The sequence below is a fragment of the Rhinatrema bivittatum genome, chromosome 6 (assembly GCF_901001135.1).
Source record: "Rhinatrema bivittatum chromosome 6, aRhiBiv1.1, whole genome shotgun sequence".
In the NCBI taxonomy this organism is placed as follows: Eukaryota; Metazoa; Chordata; class Amphibia; order Gymnophiona; family Rhinatrematidae; genus Rhinatrema; species Rhinatrema bivittatum.
In genome coordinates this window covers 237581763-237598307 of record NC_042620.1, presented here as the reverse complement: position 1 = coordinate 237598307, position 16545 = coordinate 237581763, and the positions used below count along the sequence as shown (strand labels likewise).

At 44.1% G+C, this 16545-nt stretch overlaps 1 protein-coding gene across 1 annotated transcript in view; it reads left to right on the top strand.

Annotated features, from left to right (window-relative positions):
• LOC115094027 (protein FAM122A-like) overlaps positions 1–16197 on the top strand; it is a 210949-nt gene extending 194752 nt beyond the window's left edge. Inside the window, exon 11 of the mRNA XM_029606655.1 lies at positions 15769–16197. The gene's annotated coding sequence lies outside the window, so the exon portion shown is untranslated. The remainder of the gene's footprint in view (positions 1–15768) is intronic.
• Positions 16198–16545: the final 348 nt, after the last annotated feature.

Genomic DNA, 16545 nt, shown 5'->3' with positions numbered 1-16545 from the left:
TGACACTGCCGGGAATCAACTGCAAAGAATGAGAAAAACTTACCGCACTGCCATATAGAGGCACTGATAGGGGAGAAGAGGGACCTGGCTCAGACAAATTGAAAAAACGGGGGAAAAAACTCTGAAGAGAGCAGCTCCATAACCGTGAGGCGAAAGCTATGCGGAAAAGAAGAGACTGAAGAGGGACCCCACGTGGATAATGGCATGCTGGGCATGCTCAGCATGCCAGTCAAAACGTTTTCTATGCCGGGCTCCATCTGATGTTACCCACGTGTGAGGACTACCATCCTGCTTGCCCTAGGAGAACATACATTTACACTACAAGTGGGTGGGGGAATGCATGAATACACTACATTTGGGTTTTGGGGGGTGTAGAAAATGTTCTCTCATACTTTACCCTACAAAGATAGTCCTCGTTAAGACAATTTAGAAAAAAACTTCTGTACAGATAATTGCATATGCTCAGCAATTGGTTTTGCATTTCTAAAATTGTTTCTTTTCTTGTACATCATTGCCTTCCTTATGTTGCTGGTTAGGCCAAAAGAGATCTTAACATCTGAATGTTATTCCCTTTGTCACAAAGCATCTGGATGTCAAGCAGGAAAATTTAGTGGGAGGGAGATAAGTGGTGTTCCTGCATTTAACTGTTTTAGATAAAAACAAAATATTATAAAGAATGTGCACTGCCAATAGGAGCAGCCCACCTGAGATCAGAATTCAGCACAGCATGGAGAGACATCCTGCGATATATATAATGCAGGCAAGAACTATGACCTTTGCTAAACAGGCCATAATTAGCAAAGAGAGCCTGATACTGACCAGCTAATGAGAGCTTAACAGTGAACTGACGAGTCAGGTGACCCATGAAGGTCAGATTTGCTACAGAATGGAGATTGCAATGAATAACAGGAGATGCTGTGAACCACTACAGAGGCTCCTGGCTGCATGGAAGCACACTATGTTAAAGATTTCAATCTGGACAGAATTCTGGAGCAGCTAAACTTCAAGTGAAAAGCTTAGATAGGGGCTAGGTACTCCTGTTTGGGGATTTAACTGACTAATTACACCAGTGAGCAATGATCTTATGAAACTGCCCTTTCTCCTAGGACAAGCAGGATGGTAGTCCTCACACATGGGTAACATCATCGGATGGAGCCCGGCACGGAAGTTTGATCTCAAAGATTCTAGAGCTTTCAGCATGCCCTGCTGAGCATGTGCAGTTACAGTCATCACCTTACCCCCTAGGCAGAGCCCTCAGTCTCTTTTCCGCAGAGCTGTCATCTTGTGGTTGTGGAGAAAGTGGTCGGTTTTTTTTTATTAGAAAATGTTTTTCACGGTATTCAGCTTTGCTCTCCTCTTACAGCTTTGTAAGTGATTTTTTCTAGAGCTACAGCTTTTCTTTCTTTCCCAACTGCTGGCCACATGGTGGGTTCTACCCTGTTCAGCCTAACAGACAGGTCGATACAGTAAAGTGTGCTCCGTCGGAGCGCACTGTCAGCCTGCTCTGGACGCGTGTTTTCCCTTACCCCTTATTCAGTAAGGGGAGGAAAACACGCGGCCCACCCGCGGCACCTAATAGCGCCCTCAACATGCAAATGCATGTTGAGGGCCCTATTAGGTATGCACGCGCGATTCAGTAAGTAAAATGTGCAGCCAAGCCGCACATTTTACTCTAAGAAATTAGTGCCGACCCAAAGGTCGGCGCTAATTTCTTCCGGCGCCAGGAAAGTGCACAGAAAAGCAGTAAAAACTGCTTTTCTGTGCACCCTCCGACTTAATATCATAGCGATATTAAGTCGGAGGTCCCGAAAGTAAAAAAAAGTAAAATAAATAAATAAATAAATATTTGAATTCGGCCCGCGGCTGTCGGGCCGAAAACCGGACGCTCAATTTTGCCGGCGTCCGGTTTCCGAGCCCGTGGCTGTCAGCGGGCTCGAGAACCGACGCCGGCAAAATTGAGCGTCGGCTGTCAAACCCGCTGACAGCCGCCGCTCCAGGCCAAAAGGAGGCGCTAGGGACGCGCTAGTGTCCCTAGCGCCTCCTTTTCCCCGTTTTTCCCGCGTCACCTCATTTAAATACTGAATCGCCCGCACCAGCGAAGGGCTGGTGCGCGCGCCGGGAGAGCAAGCGTTCGTCCGCTCTCCCGCGGTCTTACAGTATCGACCTGAGAGTCTGTTATTCAAAAAAAAATACTGCTCCTGCAGGTTTTTTTACGTGTCCTCTCTTTGCTCTGCCTGTTTTCTTTTTTTCCACAGTGCTGACAGGACTAGAGTATGCAGTCCATCGATGATCCTTGTGGGCCACTGATCCTGGGGACTCACCTGATTCTACCTGGGCTGGAGTTTCATGGCGGTTGACCGATCGCTCGGTATCGGTGGATTCAGATGGTGGAAGGATCGAGGACCAAGCTGTTCCTGTGGGGAGGAGAGCTCATCCTCCCTATGTGTTGAGGAACTAGTCTCCATGAGCAGGAGCCCTGGATGACATTGCTTCCCCTCCTGCTTGCCAGCCTTGGCAATTCAATCTCCCTGGGAGAGAGAGTGAGCAGAGCCTGGGCTAGCAGCTTGCTTCAATGCCATGCCCATGAACGGTTGCCCATGCACAGCTGTGTCCAATGCACCATTCATCTGACACGTCGATGTTGGGACCGCATTGGACAGGGCCATCTTCGAGAGTGCCAGGATCACCCTCATTACGTCGAAGTGCGTGGTCACCCACAGTGGCCTTCGGTGCACTTGATCCCTCTGTGTCCTTGGTGCCATGGTGCCTTCGATGCACTTGATCCCTCGGCACGGTACCCTTGGTGCAATTGACACAGTGCCCTCTGTGCATTTGATGCCACCGTGCCCTCAATGCCTTTGAGGCACTGGATGTCACGGTGCCTTTGATGGACTTGATGTCACGGTGCCTTCAGGGTACTCGACCTCCTCCGCATGGTGTCTTCAGTGCACTTGATGCCTTGGTGGTCTTGCGGCTCTCGTTGCCCCAGGACCCTCGTTGCCCTCAGTGCTGTGGTGACCGCAGTACCATCGATGCCCCTGTATTCTATGCCCCTGGGGCCCTTGATGCCCTCAGCGCCCTTGATCCATCAAAGTGTATGCATGACCACCCTAGGGGCAGGCAAGGTCAAAGCAGTGACAAACCCTTGATGCTGTCGACCCCACTAGGTCATCGATGTGCGTGACCTCGATGCCAGCATGACCTCAATGCCATCACAAGGTGGTGCTGCCCCAATACCATTGACGCCCTCAAGGCCATCAAGGTGTGGGGCCACCGATGTCTCTCATTACCGCCTCGACTACATTGAGCCCCACTGACCAGGCACTGCATTCTCCATTTAGTGCTCTTGTCGCCACTGTGGCCGTCAACCTCCGAGATCCTCTGAAGCCCCTGCATGGCCCTGCAGCCCTCAGGGGGCAGGAGTTCTTTGCATCTTATGGATCGAGCGCATGGGTTGCCATTTACTTGAGGCACCCTGATGAACTGGTGCATCTATACACAGTGGCCCAGTGCTCTCAGGGCTCCGGGGTAGTGTCCATTACAGAGCACTGGGAAGCACAGAACCGCCCCTTCAGCCAATGATCCCAGTGTTGGGGGCCCGCCAAGATGCTCACACCATCAATATTAATGTGCACTAGCAAGAATCTCAGCCATAATGCTTCAGAGGCCATCAAGCTCACAGCATTGACACCGCAGGGTGAATAATTGAGCTGAGGAAATTGTTGTTGGCACTGGCGGTCATCAGTTCCTTTTAATATCGATGACCTGTCAGGGGGCTGCAGGGCCTCTCCTGCAGATGCCCATGGCTTCTTTGGTCCATACCTTCAGGTGTCGGGGCCCCCGGGCGATTGTAGGCATCCGTGGCGCCAGGACTGGCGCTATTTACAGGCAAACTGTTTTTAGATCACAAGACATGTCCACAGTCCTCCATAAGCACCTGCACTCGCCAGGTGGGTCTTGCAGGTGAGCCGGTTCTGCTGCAGTTTCGATGGTCCGCCTCCCATAGTGTTCCCCGGTACTGAAGGGGCCAACGCCATAGACCGCCACTTTCCAACTTACCCAGGGCACCAGTGGTGCTGGGGACGCCATCGTCACACTGTTCTTTCCACTCCACTGGAGTTATTGTGGTGTTGACACGCAGCTTATGCAGTTGGGACAGATTATCATCTTTTCCAAGGGTCTCGGTTGCTGCCAGGCGGCATTCTCCCTCGTTGTGCAGTTCTCAGCCACACTAGAGCTCTGCCATCTTTCGGCATGGACTCAGCCTCCACGTGAGTCCATACCGTATAGTGTGAAGGAGCACTAGCGGAGAAGGTGTCATTACACACGCTGTGCTTGGTCGTGGGGCAGCATGTAACCACCAACTCAGGCACATGGTTCTTGATCCTCACTGGGGTGTGGAGTTTCTCCCACAAGCTCGGCGCTCAGGATCATGGGTGTGCCACCATCCATGGATGGGTTACCACGGCATGAGTCTGCCCAGTGCTCTTTCGCAGTGGAGGACTTCCAATTGCCCTCTTTCACCTGGACGTTGGTGTGCGTGTGTGTGGGTGTGTGGATTGTTCCCTCCAGGCAGTCAAAACAGATTGTGTTCCGCAGCCACAGGGCTGGCCTAGGACTGCAGTCCTGGTCGGATTCTGAGGTGAGTAGACATCATGGGAGTGGGTCCAGCGTCCCCTCCTTTCTCAGCAGAGACAAATGTCTTCGCCCTCTATCCTGTTCTTGTGGGGCTCTGTCCCTAATAAATGTTTTATTTCTGATCCGGAACCCTGAGCCTCTGAATTGGCGTGTCTCCTTGGAGGACAGGGCCGAGGAGCAACATTCACGATCGATGGACATTCTTGGGCTCAGGCCCCTCTGGGGATTGCAGTAGTGACCTCCCCTATACTAAGCGGGTCACGTCAGTGCCTCAGCAATCGGTCATTGTGCCTCAACTCTCCTTTGGGGGATTGCTAGGCCTCGATCCCGCTGCTTCCCTTTCCCCTCTGGAAGGGGAGACTCGAGTGGGTTCCAAGGCAATCCTTTCGGGTTCCCGTCTTGATGCCCGACTATGCACCCCTTCGAGGGGTGTCCCTCGTTTTCCATTCCTGGACAAGGGATGGCACTGCTCTGACTGGCACCAGCCCTGAGAATAGTCGAGAATAGCACTCTCCCTTGGGCGCATTGAGACGCAGCAAGTCTATCTATGAGGGAGCTTATCCCGTGTTGCTCCCCGATGACCCTCCAGGTTTCCCCCTGTTTGGGAGTCACTTTGGAATCTGCTGGACTCTTTGAGCATCCGCTTTAAGGATCACTATCGTCAGTCATTCTTGCTTGCAGAACCCTCCTCTGTGAGGAGAGTTTCAGTCCATCAGCAGGGCAATTGTGCCTTTCACCCTATTGCCATGTCCATGGCTGAGGGAGTTGGGGGCCGAGAACCCCACATCAGAGGCTCTGCCCTTTGCTCGCAGTAGCGTACAAGCTGTTTTTCCCCTTTTTCAGGATCACCCCATCTGTGGACAGAGGAGTCCTGGGTCATGCAGAATTGTCGGGCCACATGCTCCCTTGGGAGGAGAAGCTTCTTCCCTGGGATAATCGCTCTCAGTTTCCGCTGTCTCAAGAAGACTGTGTACTCCATCTCAGTGGGTTATTCCCTGCTAGTTTCAGCAGTGAGTTGTTCGCTTGAGGTTGCTAGACAACCAGGCAACATGTGCTTGCCGCGGTAGTCCTCCAGTCTGCCTCCTTGTGTTCCTTACTCCTTCCAACTTCCGATTGGATTGTCGAGGGGAGGTAAACCTAGGGTGCCCGTGGTATACCTCTGTATACCTGCAGACTAGGAAAAACCATGTTTTCCCATTTATTTTCACCATTCTCTGGCCAATACTGCCTTAGTTTTTTCTCATTCTCTAGGTTGCCTGAAGGACCTTCCTGCTCCCTTCGTGATCCTGTGACAGGATAGATGAACCTGTTCTGACAGGTGCTCTTGAGTGAGCTTCGGACTATCTCATCTCCCTGCTCAGGAGTTTTTGGGCTCCAGGTCGGTTTCAGGGTTTGTCTCTCATCCCCTGAAACCCTTGACGCTGTCCTGCACATTTAGCTACGTTTGATGCTTCGGCACACAATGACTGTCCCAGGCCCTGCCGTGGTTTGCTACTTGCTCTTTCAAGTGAGGCTTGGCTTTCTTTTGTCCATTCAGCCTACCAGCCATACCTGGGCACTATTCTCCAGACCTTGGCTGATAGTGGCCGACGGTCTCTTCTAGAGGGCTCTCGTACCCCATTTTCGGTTGTTTTTTTCACACCGAATGAAACTCTGTGGTTTTCATCCTAGAGTCTCTCTTGTTTACATCTCTGGGTCCTTTCTGTATCCAAGAGGATCTAGATCCACTGTTTTTGTCAGAAACCCTGCTTGTACTGTCTGCCGTGATGTGCAGCTGCTTCTGTTTACACTCGTATCACTCCCCTGCTTCGGGCATCCCTGCTACGCATGGTGACTTGTGTCTCAGTCTTTTTCTTGGCTTTCTTTGTAGAACCCAATTATTCTACAGCCTGGTGAGTTGGCCGCTTTCTAGCAACCATGATTCTTGCCCTGGTCTTTTATATTTGTTAGTTTTCAAGAGGCAGTTTGCAATGTGTGTTCACATCACTTTTAATAATGCTATTAAGGAAACCTTATACCACCAAATTGTGGTTCAATTTTCTGACATGGGGGAAAATGGAGTGTTTTAGTTAGGGGCCAAACAATGTGAAAAATCACTGTGTTGTGGGGCCGGTTAGGCCCCCAAAGAATTGAACCACTGACTGAGCTTTATAAATTGTGATATACCTTCAGGATTTGTTAAGCCTCTATGGCTTCTCTTTTCTGTTAAATTCTGTCTTCTCTGAAATCGTGTGCTAGTGAGTGAAGCCCTCAGGAAACCTATAGGTTACATTCCACTGATCTTTTTGAGCCAGCATCTGACATGGCCTCTGTGCCCTAGGACTGGAATGCATGAGAAAGGAAAGGGTAAATAGCATGATTTATGACTGAATATTGGTACGAAAAATCAGACAAAGAATGAGATACCCTATATGAGCCACCTCATAACACTAATATCTTTGCATTGGCGGTGACAGACGTCCAAAGACAAGCCATGCCCAGCCGGCTGAGAATTTGCAATTGGTGACTGTTTCATAGCTGGGATTCACAAGATGATCTCAGGGACATGAGCAGATTTAGTTTCTTATTGTAAATATATATATCATTTATATTCTCTGGTTTTGATATACCTTTTCTATGCATATACTTTCTTGTATCATATCTTGTATTACATTAGAGGGCATATTAATTTATTTGTTTAATTTTCCCTTGTTTACATTATATCTTATGTGAATTGTAATTTTTATTAGTCCTAGATTATTATATACATACTCAATTTACTGGGACAATAAATTTGAAAATTGGCTAAGTTCAGTGTGAACATATTTTCTGTTTGTAACTGTGGCTGTTTGCAACTGTGAGAATTAAAAAAGCTACCTAGCACCATTAAAAAGGTGATTTCTCAGACGCTCTTAAAATGACCATTATATGAATATTGTTAAACATAAACCTTCTCCTGACCCCCTGCTTCAAAGGCCATTTTAGATCTATTTTGAATCCTCCATATGTGGACAAAATTATTGAAAATGTAGTGGTGTCCCTTCAATTATTGCAATTTATAGCTCTAAAAAATCATTTAATACATACCAATCAGGTTCTTGAGGCCAGCTTAGAACTGGAAAAGTACTAGTTGCCTTGTTGAACTTCACAGATATATGAATAGAGGTTGGAGTGCACTGTGAATTCTATTAGATCTATCCTCTCTACTTTTGATGCATTTAACCATAAATTGTTGACTGCTTAAGGCCAGTGGGAATAAGGGGCACGGTGTTGAAATGATTTCTTTATTTTCTCTATAATAGACCGCAATAGGTGCTCATGGGGTCTAGCTCAGATACCTGGATGCTTACACACGGAGTTTCCTAGGGATCCGTTTTGTGTGTTTCTTTTTAATATTAAAACTTTGTGAAATTTTCCAGACAGCAGGCTGGGGATACCACCTGTTTACGGATGACATCCAAGGTTTGGTTTCCATTTAAAAGTTTAGGCCCCCATGGAGCTATTATAAATGCCTGTATAAAGACACTAATAACATAGCTCTCTGCGGAATGTCATCTACTGATGACTCTAGAAAGGAGGTCAGATTAGGGGACGCTTGCTGTACACTGTCCATTCCTTCCTCTCCTTCCTGTCTCTTAATTCTCGAATTCAGTACATAATAAATTTTTGAGATGGATGAATCATCTACATTCATTATAGACAAGTTTTCAACAAGATATTTTTTCAACAATTCAGTAGCAGAGAGAAGCCTAGTCATGGGAAAGTTTAAAAATCTGAGATTTTTAACCCTATTCTCATTTTCTAGGTTCTCTATCTGCCTGTGATTGAGCAGGCTATCCTTAATAAAGGAATTATTTACTGTTTGTAACGATGTTATCTGTACAGTATTAGTCTTTCCTAATTCCTCTAGTTGTTTCATACGATTATCATGCATCTGCAGTACATTTTTCATCTCCATATTCCCTTTATTGCAAAAATATTTCCAAAATAGAGAACATCTATTTTGTGGTTACAAAGTTCAAGTGTTTCCAGATGTCTCGCGTGCCACACAACACAGGAGGAAGCAATTTCTTTTATTGAAACCCAGAGTATTGTCCCTAGGGGCAACTTACTTTTTGAGGTTCCCCTGTAAATGCCTTATAGTATACCAAAAGAATAAATTTATTTTCCAGGACCCGACACACCTGGAGACATTCTTGATTGATAAAGAAACTGGCTGAGATATAAGTAGTTGGAAAAATAGATATATCCAGTTTATGGTAATTTTGAATTACTATTTTCCTAAATATGTTTTATGTATTATGATTATGCCCTCCCAATTAGAGGACTATTACAGTGCCATATAGAATGATTGATACCTGCAATATTGTTTTCTTGATTTAATTTCATGATATGTAACTGTATTTCTTTGATTTTTTGCATATTTTATAATTTGTAAAAACTCTAATAAACTATAAATATAAAAAAAAATAAATGCCTGTATATTACAGGTCACAAATTGGTTTGGTAATCATAAACTAAAAGAAAACATAAAAAGGGATATTCTTTGAGTGAATAAAGCTGAACCAACTTCAGGACTCCAGATAACCCCGAGTTAACAAAAGTAATCCAGGTTTTACTTTTGACTAGGTTGGATTGCTATCATGCAGTCATTGTTAGGTTATCCCAAAAGACTATGGAAAAAATAATCCAAACTACTGCTACACAAATCATAATGGGGCCGAGTGCCAGAGATCCTTCCTCCACTGGTTACCTATTAAAGCAAGGATTATGTTTTATGATTTTCACTGTTGGTATATCCTGGGACATCAGTTAAGATAATTTAAAAAAAACAACAAAAAGCAACCTAATAGTGATCTTAGGAATGACTGAGGCATGCTTAGTTTGAACTACTGGGCAAACCTTTTCAATGATTGCTCAAAATTGCAAAACTGTCTTCCAGAAGAAATATGTTCCCAAGAAAACTGTAAATTTCAGGAAGGGTATAAAGACTTGCTTATTCAAGAAATGTTATCCTTGAGTGAGTACAGAAGTTTAGAAATACTGGGGCACCGTGCAGAATTAATGATTCTTTTTGTTTATTAATTAGTATTATTTTTTCTTTTTTACAAATGGACATTAGGGCACCTAGAATGTATATATTTGTTTTTATTTTGTTTTAGCCTGGTAAAAGTAATGGTAAGATGAATTATTTTATTGTATTTATTATATATTTAATTTGTGACAAATCTATGATGTTTTAAAGTGTAAATTGCCTTGTGCTAATTCTCAAAAGATGTGATATATAATTTTAAGTAAATACAAATAAAATAGTTCATGTAGCTACAGCCATTTCTGGAGGTTAGCAGAACCTTCAGCAAAATAACCAACATTTTGTGAATATCTAACTGCAGGCACATGTGGCCTGTGACATAATACTGTTCTGGCCAACATTCTTTTTTCATATAGTGTGATGTAGTGCAGAGTTCTAGTCACTGTATTGATCCTGGAAGAAACTGGATTGCTTGCAGGCTGTTATATGTTTTATTAAACCAGCATGAAAAGTCATAGGAAGAGGATCTTATTTCTTGAGCTTTTGAGACTACAGAGGTTTCTTCTTCATGTATTACCATGCAGTTCATGTCAAATTACCTCACCAGGGTTTCTAAAGTAGGTTGTATAATTTGGTGGATGTTCTACCAAATTTTGTCATAGTTTAAGCATTAAGTAAATATTGTATTTGGTAGAAGGCAATATAAAAAGGAAAAAAATTTAGTGTAATAGATTATAAATGTTTATCATTCTGTGGAAGCTGTGATGTGTACTGTACAGTTTTAATAATCACATGTTACTAGTGTAGTTTATTTCAATTTATATACTGCTTAATCAGTGTGCAGAGTAATTTATAATAAGATACATAAAATAAAATTCAAAATTAACATTCAAAGCAATAAAATACATATTTGCTATAAAACATGTACAGGACTTACAAATTGACCAAATTTACTAAACGCTGACAAAAATAAACATCAATACTATTCATAATACAGCTTAAAAGTTGCCTTATATGAGCCTTCCTCAAAAGACAGTTCCCTGACCTATGCACAATAACTCTGACCTAACCTAAAAATGCTTCTCATCTGTATCTCCTGTAAAGCTATTGTAATTCTGTTCCTGAATCACAGACAGATCTCAAATCAGGATTCTAAGAGCATCCTTATTTTTTGAGACAATCTAAAATATCAGAAAGCTGGCGAATATACCTGGGAGCTGGTTCTGTAATCTAGGGACTGCTGACTAGAAATAATTTTCTAAATTGTCAATCAATTCAGATAATCAACATTCACTGCAACTGTACAGAATGACCCGAGACATATGGTAATCTCTCCTCCAGATAGATGGGGCTCATTCCTTGTAATGACTTTAATGCCAAAGTCAACATTTTAAACTTGACTTGTGCTTCCACAAGCAACCAATGTAGATTTTGTAATACTGGGGAGATATGATCTCTGAGTCTACAACCAGGCAACAGGTGTGCAGCTAAATTTGGTACTATTTGCAATCCTCAGCCTATTTTTTGGCAAGCCCCATAGTATGTTGCAGTAATCCAATGGTAATATCATAGTTACATGAGCAATAAGTGTACAATTTGCTTAATCAAACATAGGCTGGATTTGGCACAGTTGCCTTAGTTGCCAGAAACATTTCTTTATAATGCCAGATATATGGGCTTCTAAGTCTATAACAACTTCAAGCTGCTGATCTTATTTTTCACAGGTAGTTTCTTCCTATCTATCATCACCACTGACTGTCAGTTCAATGCATCCTGATTCTTTACCCACATTAGCTCTGATTTTTGTGAATATAATTTTTAATTTTTCATCCACTTGGAATTAATCTATAAACCACTTTTACATCTTTGAATTTCTTTATCCCAATTTTAACCCAAGGTTACATACAACTTTATGCCACACACAAAAAGTTAAAACCCCACTCCTAGGTCCCTTCACTCTTTAGCTAAAGGCTATATACAAATAGAAAGATATACACTAAAAAAGTGTGGGCAAGTGTAGTGAGCCCTGAGGGACCACACATAGTAAAGGATGTAGTCAGGACAGGAAATTACCTACCAATACCCTCTGGTGCCATTTTTAAAAAAAATTTTTAAATGGTGCCAGTCATACATTGCCCCTACCATGTGACATGGGCCGGCCAATGGCACTGGTAGCCCCCGTCACATGGTAAGGGTAAAAGCCATTGGCACCATTTTGGTTAATGGCAGCTGATGACCCAAGAGTGGCAGACTGCTCCCGGGCCCCCAACTGGACCACCAGGGGTTTTCATGAGTCTTGGGGGGGGGGGGGGGGAGGGTGGCGCGACAGGGGAGGTGGGGGCAGGCAGGGAGAGATGGGGGCTGGGTAGAATTTTAAAGGAGCACTTGTTGCCGCTTCAAAATTCTGCTGCCTAAAATGGCCACCTCACCCTGTCTCTTTGGCTCGTGAGCAGCAGCGGCGCACCTTTATGATTGGCGTTCTAGGCCTAGGCCTAGCTCGCCTAGTGCTTCTGCCGGCCCTGGGTACTGTACACATATTCAGATCCTTCAGCCTCTCCTCAAAAGTCTTTTGATATAGACCTCACATCATTTTGGTCACCCTTCTCTGGATCGCCTTCATCCTTCTCTATCCTTTTGAGATACAGTCTCCAGCACCAAACACAGTACTCCAGGTGAGGCCTCACTAAGGACCTGTACAAGAGCATTATCACCTCATTTTTCCTGCTGGTTATTTCACTCTTTATGGAGCCCAGCATTCTTCTGGTTTCACCACCTTCAGATCGCCAGACACATCATGCCAAGATCCCTCTCCCAGTCCGTGCACATTAGTCTTTCACCCCCCATCACATACAGTTGTTTTGGATTACTGCATCCCAGATGCAGAACTCTGGCATTGTATCCCAGCTGCCAAGTCTTCGACCAGTCTTCCTTAAATTACTTTTCATTCTCTCTGCTCCTTCAGATTGTCCACTCTTGCAGATCTTAGTATCATCCACAAATAGAAAAATTTAACCTTCTATCCCTTCTGCAATGTCGCTCACAAAAGATTTTAAATAGAACTGGTTCCAAAACAGATCCCCCTGGCACGTTATTTAACACCATTATCTCTTCAGAGTAGGTTCCATTTACAATTACACGCAGTCTCCTGTCAATCAACCAATTTGTAGTCCATTCCACCACCTTGGCGCCGAGTCCCAAGCTTCTCATTTTATTCACAAGCCTCCTATGAGGGACCATATCAAAAGCTTTGCTGAAATCCAAGTAAATCACATCAAGATCTCTTCCTTGATCCAAATCTCTAGTCACCCAATCAAAAATGTCAATTGGATTTGTCTGACAGGGCCTTCCCCTGATGAATCCCATGGTGCCTGGGGTCCAGCAGCCCACCAGTTTGTAGGTAGTTCATTATCCTTTCCTTCAGCAGTGTCTCCATTAATTTTCCCACTGCTGAGGGGAGGCTAACCGGCCTGTAGTTTCCGGCCTGCTCCCACTCTTGTGAAGCAGAACAACCACAGCTCTTCTCCAGTCACTTGGCACCACTCCCATTTCAGTCTAAACTATTGTGTTAAAACCCAATTTTAACACAAGAAGGAAGAAATCTATATTAACTAATAGAGATGTGAATCGGAATCGGTTCAGATTCCGGTTCCGATTCACATCGTGGGGTTTTTTTCGTCCAGCCCAATCGTGGTTTTGTTTATCGGCTGCGCCCGAGCCGATAAACAAAAAACCCACCCTGACCCTTTAAAACTAATCCCTTAGCTTCCCCCACCCTCCTGACCCCCCCCAAAAACATTTTACAGGTACCTGGTGGTCCAGTGGGGGTTCTGGGAGCGATCTCCTGCTCTCGGGCCGTTGGCTGCCACTAATAAAAATGGCGCCGATGGCCTTTGCCCTTACCATGTGACAGGGTATCCATGCCATTGGCCGGCCCCTGTCTCATGGAGGGAGCACTGGATGGCCGGCGCCATCTTTAAAAATGGCACAGGCGGGAAGGAGCACTGGATGGCCGGTGCCATCTTTAAAAATGGCGCGGGCCATCCAGTGCTCCTACCATGTGACAGGGGCAGGCCAATGGTATGGATACCCTGTCACATGGTAAGGGCAAAGGGCCATCGGCGCCATTTTGATTAGTGGCAGCCGATGGCCCAGGAGCGGGAGATCGCTCCTGGGACCCCCACTGGACCACCAGGTACCTGTAAAAAGTTTTGGGGGGGTCAGAAGGGTGGGGGAAGCTAAGGGATTAGTTTTAAAGGGTCGGGGTGGGTTTAGGGGTTATTTTTGTGTGCTGTTTTTCCCACCCTACCCCAAAACGATAAGAGAACCCCCACGAACAATATCGTGGGGTTTTCCTATTGTTTTCTGACTATTTTGAAAATATCAACGATATTTTCAATCGGCCAAAGCCCGATTCACATCCCTATCTATCTATCTATCTATCTATCTATCTATTTATTTATTTATTTAACAGCTTTTAATATACCGGTGTTCGTGCGGGCACATCGCGCCGGTTTACAATAAACTTGAGAAAGGAGGAAAATTACAAAAAACAGGGAGCGGGTGAGGGAGCAGGTGAGAAAAGGGGCGGGAGTGGGGGGGATAGAAAGAGGAGGAAGGGATAGCAGCTAAGAAAGTAGAGAAGAGTAACTGTAATTGAGGTGGAGGTATTTACAGGAGGAGGTATTTACAGCAGGAGGGCTGTAAAGAGGGATAATTCGAGAAACTAAAGAAACTTATTTACATTGTACATTCTATACCTTGTACCTTATTTACTATTAACTAATAGAAGACTTTCTGGAACAAGTATGCTTTAAATATCTTCTGAAATGTCTTTATATGAGTAGTAAGCAGAGCTACTCAGGTAGGGAATTCCACAAGACTGGCCCTGCTCCTACAATTGCTCTTTCACGAGTCTCTGCAAGACAAGCCTGACACAGAGGAGGGACACATTTATAAATATGTAACATTTCGTTCTTGAAAGGTATTTTCATTCAACATTTTCTGTATCATCATGGCTATCTCATACTTAATCCACCATTCAACTAGGAGCCAGTATAACTTGCACAGTATCGGCATAATATGTGTTCACAAGCTTGGACCAGAGATGATCCAGGGTGCTGAGTTCTGTAACATTTGCAGTGCCCTTAGTACATTAGCTGAATTGCAGTAACCCATACCAGAAATCAGCAAGTCCCGAAGTGCTAAGCAAAATTCTTTTGAGCCTATCAAAGGCTTCAGCCTGCATAATAGTTGCAGCTTAAAAAAGCTTGCACCAACAGCTTTTTCATGTTCGCACATAACCAGGTTTGAGTCTAGAAAGACTTCCAAACTTTTGACCTGTGAAGAAATATGTATTTTAGCATCTTCAAATCTAAATGAAGAAGGAACAAATAAATTGTTTGCTCTTCAAAGAATGATTATTTTGGTCTTGTTCAGATTGAGCACATGCCTGTTATGAGATAACCATTTCTTGGGGACCTTCATTTTCATTCTAAACCAGTTTTTCACTCGTAAATTTCTGGATTTTTCCAAAGATGACTGTGAAGCCATGCTCTGGCCCTCTACTCCATTTCATGGAGTGTAGGGCTGGAACCAAATTATGGCATCACAGTCACTCACCCAAGCACAGATAAGCAGCAGGCCCCACCACCACCAGAAGAGGTTTCTGGCAGGATCCCTGCTTCTCTGGCTCAGCGCAGACTCAGAAGTTCAGTGTAGAGCTACACTGCAGAATGAGAGAACATGAGCATGCTGCCAGAAATGGAGGGGGGTGGAGCCTGGAGTCACCACAACCGGTAAGAAAGAATCATGTTTGGGGGGAGGAAGATTCTGTGAGGGGGAAGAGGCAAGGAGATTTATGGAAAGAAGAGAGACAATCAGAGTGGAAGGAGATTGGGAGATAAAGGGGAAATGAAGGGGAGAGGAGGTTATATAGGTGGGTTGGGAGGGAATGGAACAGTAGGAGGTTTCTGTCCATAATAAATTCAGATATTCTCCTGGAAAAATGAAAATTCTTTCCACTGCTTTTCTCCTGTTTTCATTCTTGTCAAAATATACCCTGCTAAATTCCCAGGAAAAATGAAAACTGAAAATGAATGTCCCCTATCACTGCTTCACAGATAACAGATTGACAGCCATATTGAAGGTCACAGACAAAGTCAACAGATCAGGAATAAAAAATGGTACATCATTAGCATACATGTGATATCCCAAGCAGAGCCCAGCTAACAGCTTACAATTTCTTTTAATAAGGGCTGAATCTGAATAAAACTGTGGTCTAAACTAGCATTAATAACAGATGGATACTTTGCTAGGCCAAACTCTGACTTATTTACCAACTGAGATGGCATTGATGCAGTGAAGAAGATGTAAGTTTGATATCCTTGAGAATTTTCTCCACTCCCAGCAGAGAAGTCAAGTTGAAAGAAGATAATTTGCTAGTAAACATAGGGATGAGTCTGTCACAATATCAAAGCAATTATCTTTTAATATATCCAGAAGAGGAAATTCAACCATTGGGCTTGATATAAAAGCAGCCTGAATATCAGAAACCTTTTTTCAAATTAATCTGCTAACAAATCTGCTGAGGGACCTTACTCTCTTTATTAATCAAAGTATTTATTCCTGATCAAAGTACTTATAATTTTAATTAATTGTTGTGAACAATTATCAGCTTTATCAACCTGATTCTTAAAATAGTCTTTTTTGGCTTTTAACATGGCCAATTTGTATGTATGTATATTTGCTTTATAGAATGAAGAATTTTCCAAAGATGTATTTTTCCGCTCTCTTCTTTCTATTTGATGCAATTGCGTCTTCAGCAGCCATAAACCAGGATGAAACCATGGATGATTTTTAGGGAATAAAGTCACAAATATGTGCTTAAGAGCTACTGC